Source organism: Schistocerca gregaria, chromosome 6 (genome assembly GCF_023897955.1).
Source record: "Schistocerca gregaria isolate iqSchGreg1 chromosome 6, iqSchGreg1.2, whole genome shotgun sequence".
NCBI lineage: Eukaryota > Metazoa > Arthropoda > Insecta > Orthoptera > Acrididae > Schistocerca > Schistocerca gregaria.
This window is the reverse complement of record NC_064925.1, coordinates 293578177-293589898: the sequence shown is the minus strand read 5'-3', so window position 1 is coordinate 293589898 and position 11722 is coordinate 293578177. Positions and strand designations below refer to the sequence as shown.

The 11722-nt window shown below is 42.3% G+C and overlaps 1 non-coding gene across 1 annotated transcript; it reads left to right on the top strand.

The window, feature by feature from the left end:
• The first annotated feature begins 208 nt into the window (after positions 1 to 208).
• Positions 209 to 283, top strand: Trnas-cga (transfer RNA serine (anticodon CGA)). Its single transcript has one exon. It is a non-coding gene; the product is annotated as a tRNA-Ser (tRNA).
• Positions 284 to 11722: the final 11439 nt, after the last annotated feature.

Genomic DNA, 11722 nt, shown 5'->3' with positions numbered 1-11722 from the left:
AATTCACAAGCACAATTTTTTATGACTTATCTGAATAGTTAGGAACCTGTATGGGGCTAGAAGAATAATTTGCTTGTTGAAACTTCCTGGCAGATTAAAACTGTGTGCCCGACCGAGACTCGAACTCGGGACCTTTGCCTTTCGCGGGCAAGTGCTCTAGGAGACGGATACTGGTAGAAGTAAAGCTGTGAGTGCCGGACGTGAGTCGTGCTTCGGTGGCTCAGTTGGTAGAGCACTTGCCCGCGAAAGGCAAAGGTCCCGAGTTCGAGTCTCGGTCGGGCACACAGTTTTAATCTGCCAGGAAGTTTCATATCAGCGCACACTCCGATGCAGACTGAAAATCTCATTCTGGAATTTGCTTGTTACTTACGTTAGACGCAACAAATATTTTACACATTTGACTAGAAGTATTTATGTGACTCCCTGCTTTGGACGGAACGACTGTGCCCCTCCCTTGACCGTGGGAGGCGAGCGTCCAGAGACAGAACGTTGATAGCGGGCTCTGGCGGAAGCGACTGTTCGAACCGTCAATAGTCACGGCTCAGCTTCCTTCCCCATTCTGACTTCGCGGTACATCTACGTTGTAGTCGTCGTCTTTTCCTTTTTGTTGTGTACGGTTACGTCTGACTTCAGGACACGTTCAGCATTAGTAATCTTGAGCTAGCAGTAGAGCACTTGCAGAGCGGCGACAGGAAATATTGCTTCCAGCCGCCGCGCATTGAAACAATAAGACGCCCGCTTTGATGCCGCACAAAGACGTGGAGCAGCATATGAGTTCCTGAGAGCGGCATTGCGCGGTCGTACACGTGCGACCCGGCGGCGGACAAACTGCAGGTAATAAGTGACACGTGGCGGGAGAGAGGAGGTAGAATGCGAACTCGAGATTCTCGTGCGTTCTCTTTTGTGCGCTAACGACACGCTACGGCTTACCACCTGGCCTCTAGAACATAATAGCACGTATCCGTTATCGAGGAACGAATTTTCCACGACACTCGAAGTACCGATTCCGTATTCTCTAAAACATTTGGTCACTTGCATGTCGCCGGCCGGTCTGGGCGAGCGGTTCTAGGTGCTTCAGTCTGGAATCGCGCGTCCGCTACGGTCGCAGGTTCGAATCCCGCCTCGGGCATTGATATGTGTGATGTCCTTAGGTTAGTGAGGTTTAAGTAGTTCTACGTTCTAGGGGACTGATGACCTCAGATGTTAAGTCCCATGGCGCTCAGAGCAATTTGAAGCATTTTGAACTTGCATGTCACCGTACGCAGTTCGTGCCAGGCTAGCCAACAGACCGTCTCGGAGGGCCAAGTGCTTAACGAGTGAGGATGCAGCGCATGCTGTTCGTCCTCACTCGGGCCAAGTCGGTAGCTTTCGGCAGCTGCACAGAGTAACGAATACGTATCCTATTTCGTTACAGTTGATGCGTTTGCCCGCATCGTGGTGGTGCGGTAGCGTTCTCGCTTCCCACGCCCAGGTTCGCGGGTTCGATACCCGGCGGGGTCAGCGATTTTCTCTGCCTCGTGATGGCTGGGTGTTGTGTGATGTCAGATTAGTTAGGTTTAAGTAGTTCTAAGTTCTAGGGGACTGATGACCATAGATGTTAAGTCCCATAGTGCTCAGAGCCATTTGAACCATTTTTGATGCGTTTCTTTGCTCCTGTGAACACGTGGGGCTGGCCATCACACAGAGGGCATAAAATAGGTTAATGTGCGCAACTATTTGAAACTTGAATCACATTGCCTTCCTGTATGAAATACGTGGGAACAGTGTTGATCAGTAATCAGCATCTGATTTTATTAAATTAGCGGCCTTGACTCACGAGTGTGACGGGTGTAAAAAGACCGTAGGACTATAGAAAAAAGATGGTGAATGAACGCGCTTAATTGTCAAGACAGCAACGTGTGAAGTCGTTAGCGGCTATCCTAACAGCACACGAATGCCCAGAGCTTACTGCCGATGAGCAATGGCGCATTCCGATTTTTTTATTCAGAGGAGATTAAAAAACAGGACTCAATACCTTGCACGTTTTGAGAATGTTATGCTTTCTGCAAAAAAGACTACTTAAATTTCCAATTTAAGATAAATAGTACACAAAGGAGTTATTTTATTTTGAATTTCAATTACTATTGCACCTAATTTGGTTACTCAGCGCTAACTACAAAAATGGTAATTATATAAAATTGAAAGAAATGAGCCCTGGTCACAAATTTTAGTCTTATTAACCAGGTTTCAACAGTTCTAAGAGTGCCTTCATCAGAATTTAAACGTTTAAAGTGGCCTATAACATAATTACAAATTTATGGGAAAAGGAATGTTTTATATAAAAGTGTAAGTACTGACCAACAATACAAGAGAGAGACAGTATTTACATGTCACGTATAAAATAAATAACAGGCCAGAAGGGCTTCAGTAACAATTAAAAAAAAATCCATGGACGCGAGCCACTATGGGCTGCTCATACCTGTACAGCCACAGGCTGAAAAGAACTAAACTTTTCAGGAGATACTCCATACACGGTTCATTGTTTGATAAGTGTTGCCCAGTCGTATCTGTCAGACTAGAAGTTCTGTATGATTTCTTCTTTTTCTAGGAATGGTAGAAATCGCCTTAGATCATGCGATTTCTTACCGTTTATAGACACGTGATCTTGATAAGCCTGACTTACAGGGCTTGGTGGAATTACAGATGGGTCTGCCATTTGAAATGTGAGTTGTTCTGCTACATCAATGAATGGCCTAACTTTAGCAACGCCATGGCTTTCGTGTAAATAGCAGAAGAGCGTGAATGAGGTTTTATGAAAATGCTGTTTGTCATTTATTTGTGTAGTTCTTCCTTGATTTTCAACGGAAGCAGCATTCTTTCGGTAGAACTTTGGCACCATTCCTTAAAATCTAGCTGTTCTTATGTTTTTAGTATTCTCACTTCAAAATTCATGTTTGTGCTGGACTCCGTTATTAATTATACACATTCTTTCCGCAAATCTATCTGATCCACCTTTATAAAGTTCCTTTTATCATCCTGATACCTCTATGAGTGTCCTCTTATCGGAAAGTGATGGTTGATGGATTGAAATCTTCCCTATGCCACATTATCGGCCTAAATGTTTAAAGTACAGAATCATAGATTTAGTTTTATCAAAAAATGGTCATGTGCGGTTTCTCAACACTCCCATTCCTATATAGAATGAAATGACAACAGAATTAATCGAAGTGATAGAATATTAATGTGAATGTAAAAGGAGACTAGCTCTACTATGCAGTGACATACGCGTAACATACATAGATGTCACAAATAAACACGGACGAGAAGACGCAGGTGTGTCAGAAAATTTTCACATACAAATCGAAAAAAAGGAAATTATCACAAAAAGCGAAACGTCCAAGAAAGATACCTCTGTTTTACATGTATGTGCAGTTGTATTTATGACAGTTATGCAAACGAAATCAGATACACGTGTCACAGTAGACGATACAATGTCATGTAGACATCCATAAAAACTCGAAGATAAATATGCAACAATTAGCTCCAGAAGACTAATTGCATTGACAAGAACGTCCGCCCATGAAAGCTCACTTTTCATTGCCTAAACAAATAGAATTAATTTATCTTGGTCCATTTACCACTTGAAGATGGTCGGTGACCATAAAAACACTTTCTACTTAACAAGTAAAGTGACTGACGCATAAATATCTCCTTCTTTCTAATTTAACTTTACAGCCACAGCGTCAAGAATAGCCTATTATGGATGAGAAGGTGTAAAAATTTGAATAATATCAAATAATTTTACTTTAATAACCTCAGTTCCCGAAGAAAGTAATACGCGATCAAAAAGCCACTGGTTCATGTAACACAAAGGGAGCCATAGTCTCATGCATTGTAAACTTACAATGTTGTCATCTATTTTTGTAAAGAAGAAATATGTTACTTTTGTAACTCGTTTTATGACGCACAAAGCCGAAAAACGCGACACTACCAAATGTTCAGTTGTGTGTGAATTCCTAAGGGACCAAACTGCTGAGCTCCTCGGTCCCTAGACTCACACACTACTTAAACTATCTGCAACTGCCTTATGCTAAGAGCAACACGTACACTCATGCCCGACGGACGACTAGAACCACCGACGGTAGCATCCGCGCAATTCGCGACATGACGCCTCAAACCTCGCGGCCACTCCGCACCTCTCGACACTATCGAGACGAACTGTTTGGACACACTGCGGAATTCTGGGCGCGCTGGCTAACAATAGCAGCAATGATAATAATAAGGACAATCTAGTTCGGGTCATACGGACGACACGAAGTCTGCTGAGGCAGATCTGGAAAAAAATCACAAAATAATTAACATAGGGTTATAAAATTCCGGGAATACATTTGTATAGCAACATACTTCAGTAATTAACATTGCAACGCTACAGCTTAATGTAAGTGTGAAATAAGCCATTGCAAATGTGAAATGCTGGTACATTAATAAACGGTGTAGCTGACAGAACGTTGAACGCAAGAACGTAAACATGCATACATTGTGTTCTGTAGGTGCAGGATGTCAGTTTGTGAGATGGAGATCTATGCCTGTTGCTCTTGGCCGGTCAATTTAGAGACCGCTAGTGCTGCTTCTGGATAACGCTGGAGTCATCGCACAGGTGAGCGAAAGTTGTTCCGTTGGAAAACACCCCCTGGAATAATGTTCATGAATCGGAGCTCAGCAGATGAAATTGTCAGACTGATGTAAAAATTTGTAGTCAGTGTACATGTCTACATCTATAACTACAAGGATACTGTGCAAATCACATTTAAATGCCTGGCAGAGGGTTCATAGAACCACCTTCACAATTTTCTACTATTCCAATCTCGTATAGCGATCAGGAAGAACGAACACCTACCGTACAAACTCTGATTTCCCTTTTTTATAGTGGTGGTCGTTTCTCCCTATGTAAGTCAACAAAATATTTTCACATTCGCAGGAGAAAGTTGGTGATTGGAATTTCGTGAGAAGAGTCCGTTGCAACGGAAAACGCCGTTTTTTTAATGATATCCAGCCCGAATCTTGTATCATTTCAGTGACACTCTCTCCCATATTTCGCGATAATACAAAACGTGCTGCCCTTCTTTGAACTTTTTCAATGTACTCCGTCAGTCCTATCTGGTAAGGATGCCACAACAGTATTGTAAAAGAGGACGGAAAAGCGTATTGTAGGCAGTCTCCTTAGTAGATTTGTTACATTTTCTAAGTGTCATGCAAATAAAACGCAGCCTTTGGTTAGCCTTCCCCACAGCAGTTTCTTTGTGTTCCTTCCAATATAAGTTACTCGTAATTGTAATTCCAAGGCATTTTGTTGAATTTACGGCCTTTATATTTGACTGATTTATCGTGTAACCGCAGTTTAACAGATTCGTTTTAGCACTCATGTGAATGACTTCACACTTTTCGTTAGTTAGGGTCAACTCCCAATTTTCGCACCATTCAGGTATCTTTTCTAAATCGTTTAGTAGTTTGTTTTGATCTTCTGATGACTTTATTAGTCAATAAACGACAGCGTCATCTGCAAACAACCTAAGACGGCTGCTCAGCTTGTCTCCCAAATCAGCCGGCCGTTGTAGCCGAGCTGTTCTAGGCGCTTCAGTCCGGAACCGCGCTGCTGCTACGGTCGCAGGTTCGAATCCTGCCTCGGGCATGGACGTGTGTGATTTCCTTAGGTTAGTTAGGTTTAAGTAGTTCTAAGTCTAGAGGACTGATGACCTCAGATATTAAGTCCCACAGTGATTGGAGCCATTTGAACCATTTTCTCCCAAATCCTTTATATAGATAAGTAACAGCAAAGGACCTATAACACTACCTTGGAGTACACTAGAAATCACTTCTGTTTTACTCGATAACTTTCCGTCAATTACTACGAACTGCGACCTCTCTGACAGAGAGTCACAAATCCAGTCATGTAACTGAGATGATATTCCATAATCACTCAATTTCACTACAAGCCGCTTGTTGGTACAGTGTCAAAAGCCTTCTGGAAATCCAGAAATACGGAACCGATCTGAAATCCCTTGTCGATAGCACTCAATACTTCATGCGAATACAGAGCTACTTTTGTTTCACAAGAACGATGTTTTCTAAACCCATGTTGACTTTGTGTCAATAGACCGTTTTCTCCGATGTAATTCATAATGTTCGAACACAATATGTGTTCCAGAATCCTGCTGCATATCGACGTTAATGATGTGGGCCTGTAAGTTAGTGGATTTCTCCTTCCACCTTTCATGAATACTGGTGTGACCTGTGCAATTTTCCAGTCTTTGGGTACGGATCTTTCGTCGAGTGAACGGTTGTATATGATTGTCAAGTATGGAGCAAATGCATCAGCATACTCTGAAAGGAACCTAATTGGCATACAGTCTGGACCAGAAGACTTACCCGGCCGGAGTGGCCGAGCGGTTATAGGCGCTACAGTCTGGAACCGCGCAAACGCCACGGTCGCAGGTTCGATTCCTGCCTCGGGCATGGATGTGTGTGATGTCCTTAGGTTAGTTAGGTTTAAGTAGTTCTACGTTCTAGGGAGTGATGGCCTCAGATGTTAAGTCCCATAGTGCTCAGAGCCATTTGAACCATTTTGAAAAACAGTGCTTCGTAGCACTAGATTTTGTATCTGAAGATAACCTGTTTACTATCTAGAAACCGGCTGCCTCAATAAAAATAATTACATAAAAAAATAAGACGTGAGCAAGACGATGTTCTTCTCATGATTAACGTTCTTATGTTTATTGCCAGGGCTTTTGCAGGGTTAATGGAGAGATTCGACTAGATACACCAGGAAATGGGAGGGTGTACTGCGTAATGGCAGTTATAATTACCTCTTAATCCTGATTTACGCAATCGAACACAAGCACACGAGCATGAGGGAACGAGGTTTATCTCTGGTGTACACGGTAGATGAGCGCAGGCGAGCAATATTCACTCGTGTTCGGTTCGCACTGGCTAGTGTTCGCTCGTTTCCCGCTGTTTGTCGAGTTTTTGGCGAACCAGTAAAGGAATTTCGCGTCCTCTGAGCTGGGACGCGCACAACGCTATTCGCGTTCGTTTGCTGTGCAGCGTGGGAAAACTGCTTTTGTTGTTGTTGACATAGGTGGTCTGAATAGAATGTAATATTGGTGACAGAAGAACATAGATATCACAAGTGCTTGAAGAATCCAATGAAAAATCACATAGAAAAGGAAATATGATTCTTAGAAAACTGTCAAAAGTCAAAGTAGCAAGTGGGGAAGTTAGAAACACGAGATATTAATGATCCTTTTATTAGGTGGGGAAAGAGTGAACAAGCACAATCTTTGTATTTATTTTTATTAAAAAGGAACAGTACAATAAACTATTACGCGTAAGTATCTACTATTCTAATTCAAATAAAAAAAGCTACGAAAGACCTGATCATTCGTTAGTGTTATCTGTAACTACATGGCTGATGTGCCACTCTTTATTATAGAGCAAGGATGACCAATCTTTTAGCTTAGCTGGGCCACAGTGGAAGAGGACGTGTATTTTTGGGCTGCACATAATATGCTTAACACTAAGTGCTGAGTTAGAAAAGAAAAAAAAAAAACAGTGAGAGAACAGCATCATGTGGCGGTAGTTTCAAACTGAAAATGTTCGGCTTATCATAACTTTACACAAATGAAATTTTACACAATTTTTATCGATATCTTGTAAGCGATGCCGATATTCTGGGCCTCATTGGCACTTGATTTGGGCTGCATGCGGCCTGTGGGCAGCGGCTTGGACATCCCTGTTATAGATGTTTCCGATGTGGCACCCAAATGCATATCTCAGAGCTTTCTTCTTCGAGTTTTAGCCAGCTCTCGATCGCAAGAACAATTTGAGTGCAAGAACTTTCCTGGAGGATAGTAAATTCGGAAACTCTGTTACGAATACCTCGAGAGAATGAAAGAATCTTCACTCTGAGCACTGTCTGATTTGCGTATCGTCTGGCAAATGTTCATACTACTCTCTCCCCTACAAAAAGAAAAAAAACACACACAAGTACTGTGCTATCCTAGTAGCTGCTTCCATTGTGTAGTTCACCCATAACTTACCGAGGGAAGTCCTACAATTCCTCACCTGATAACGCAGATCAAGAAATCTGCAGCCGAGAACACCACAGAGTCGTCGAAGTCTTTGGCTGAGACACTCCACACGGCTCCAAACCAAAGGATGGCAATCAAGTATGGGCACAAAGCTGAAAATTGCGAGCCTTCACCGTTTCCGTCAGCCAGCTGTATGGACTGAGGATGGCCTGAGGACCCACCAGTTTGCAGTATATATTTCTTAGGGCAATCACTGCACGTAATGCAGTATACACCCGCTTCATTATATCAGGGGCAAATTTTATAATGCTTAGACCAGCCGATCAGATAAAGGAACGATATATATTTTGTAGAATACCATATCTGAGTTGAGGGGCATGAAACGAAAGCAGCGGTTGGGAAGGGAGTGAGACAGGGTTATAGCCTGTTCCCGATGTTGTTCAATCTGTATATTGAGCAAGCAGTAAAGGAAACAAAAGAAAAATTTGGAATAGGTATTAAAATCCATGGAGAAGAAATAAAAACAATGAGGTTCGCCGATGACATTGTAATTCTGTCAGAGACAGAGGACTTGGAAGAGCAGTTGAACGGAATGGACAGTGTCTTGAAAGGAGGGTATAAGATGAACATCAACAAAAGTAAAACAAGGATAATGGAATGTAGTCGAATTAAGTCGGGTGATGCTGAGGGAATTAGATTAGGAAAGGAGACATTTAAAGTGGTAAAGGAGTTTTGCTATTTAGGGAGCAAAATAACTGATGATGGTCGAAGTAGAGAAGATATGAAATGTATACTGGCAATGGCAAGGAAAGCGTTTCTGAAGAAGAGAAATTTGTTAACATCGAGTACAGATTTAAGTGTCAGGAAGTCGTTTCTGAAAGTATTTGTATGGAGTGTAGCCATGTATGGAAGTGAAACATGGACGATAAATAGTTTAGAGAAGAAGAGAATAGAAGCTTTTGAAATGTGGTGCTACAGAAGAATGCTGAAGATTAGATGAGCAGATCACATAACTAATGATGAGGTATTGAACAGAATTCGGGAGAAGAGGAGTTTGTGGCACAACTTGACAAGAAGAGGGGCCCGGTTCGTAGGACATGTTCCGAGGCATCAAGGGATCACAAATTTAGCATCGGAGGGCAGCGTGGAGGGTAAAAGTCATAGAGGGAGATCAAGAGATGAATACACTAAGCAGATTCAGAAGGATATAGGCTGCAGTAAGTACTGGGAGATGAAGAAGCTTGCACAGGATAGAGTAGCATGGAAAGCTGCATCAAACCAGTCTCAGGACTGAAAACAGCAACAACAACAACCATATCTGGGTGCAGTATCCGAAGAAAAACTGGCAGACCAAAAACATTATTCTATCGTACTTCACACTTTTAGATCCAGGCAGAAAACTCAGGCGCAAGGAAAAAGCTGTTAGTACGTAGTAAAAGTCTGTACTATTCTCGGTTCTGAAAGGAGCGAACCAGCGCTCCTAGTCATGAGTATATGACGTCAAACTGCCTACATGGATAGCTTCCGTTTCGCCAGCTAGCTAGTCTTTCTTTGTGGTTCGTGCGGGTCGCTTTTACGTTGCACAGCAGCGAGCTGCTCTGCCGTCACATCGATGCAGGCAAATTTTAAAGAATGGAGTATGTCTTCGTTACCTTTCGCTCACCATAGTATTGGCGATACTAACTGAATAGTAAATTTTGGCTAGGATAGATGGGTATGTCTATGATCTTTTAACGCTGTTGAAGATGCGGCTTTAGGCAGAGAAATCGGTTGTGTTTTAATAATCACCAGTTGTACCAGTTGTTAGCGGAGTTCTTCCTAACGTCATTCCTTTCAACACCTGCGGCTGCCAGGAATGTAAAATAGTTTGGAAAGTGGTATAATTCTGATATTAACGTATACGCTCAGCTCGTCATCATACGACAGTTTTATTGCCATAATTATCTTCCCCGTAGTGCTCAATAAACGCAAGGAAGTCGAAGAGGTAGGCACATTAATGAAATAACGCTCTAAACTGCTGTATTTTGCTGATTACCACAGACTTTTCTTTTGAGCAAAGCATCTATGTACGTCGATGAGAGTGCTTGCTAAGTAAGGAAATTATTTATGCATTTATTTCACCTGGCAAGATTAGATACTTTAGATCGTCCTTTAAATTTAACCTGATATTCTTAGCCGTTAACGTTACAACATGCATAACACATGGGCAGCAGATAATAATAATAAACCAAGTAACGAGTGTACGGTGTTTCAGAAAAGTCAGTAATGACGACAAACAGAAATATATGGCAGAAGTACAGCAGTAATCAAATATGACGGTTTTGGTGGGTCAGAAGAGGAGCGAGAAATAATAATGTATAGGGATACTGCTTCACTCTTGGACAGAAAGAAAGCACCTGGGATATGGGATATACCCAGAGGAAAGCAACGTCAGTGATGGCAGTCTCAATCTCCTCTTGAATGCAGCGGGTACTGAATAAGAAACAGGTTACAGTGTTCTTTATTTGGGAGCTGTATATCATCTACGTATCAGGAAAGAGTATAATTACTCATTTGCAAAGTGGTTATTACAAAGGACGACGTGGATAAAAGAATTTATATATCAATTATGTAAATGAGGCCTTAGGATATGCAGTCTATGAGGAAAGAAGCAACTTACGGCAAATTATTCCCAGTCTTGTTTTGCTTTCGCATTGTGTCTCGCATCTGCGCAGGGTCGACATGGTTATGAACGGATTTTGTTAATTGGAGGGATGGCCGGATGTCCTCCTGTCACCGCCCAGTTCTCCCCCCACCAGGCGCCCACACCCTCCTTGACGGATTGTGTGTACCTGAACTGTGTGCATGTAGCCTTATTCATGTGAAAGTGAGCGAAATTTTTCTAAATGTTTGCGAAGCGTGTTACTGAGGCGAGATTTGGGCACCAGCCCGGCATTCACTTACTGGGATGTGGCAAATCGCCTAAAAACCATATCCAGGCTGGTCAGTCCGCTGGGCGGGGGCCGGCTTAACTCCCTGTCCCGGGAATGGCGCTTTAACACGAGGAGCTACCTTGGCGGTTGTGGCAGTTTATGTCCAATACCTAACATTACTGGAATTCACTTCCAGAGAGAAATCTGACTACTCAGTGAAATTTAGTATGCACTAGAAGCTCATCATTTCTTAATGAGACATACGATCGAGAATTACAAGGTCAGGTTTATCTGTCTGGTCTTCATTTAACTAAAATTACAATAACCAAGCAGTTACTGTAAGTAACACAATCTTCTTCCACGTTACTGAACGAATGATCCCTCTGTTAAGGAACTACTAGCACTAAAACCGAATGTAGTTTTACGTTTAGAAAAATGTTGTGCAGCTGGTATCTAGGTCACTCAGATTCGCGATAGGATCTCGCCTTTCATTCCCACACTGAACACATCAGCAATAAGCGATATGCAAATAATCCGCACTGAATACTCTATCACACGAATAACTCGAGAGTATTATCCCCTGTATATTTAATGCAGATAAAACTCTTCCTTTGACCGGAAATACCTCGTGCGTGGTATCTACTCGGTGCAATACCTCACCGCCCACATTTTATCCAGAAGTATGTTTTGCCGGATGGATGTAGTTCACTGGGCACTGCTTTCAGACACAAAGTGCTATGAGGA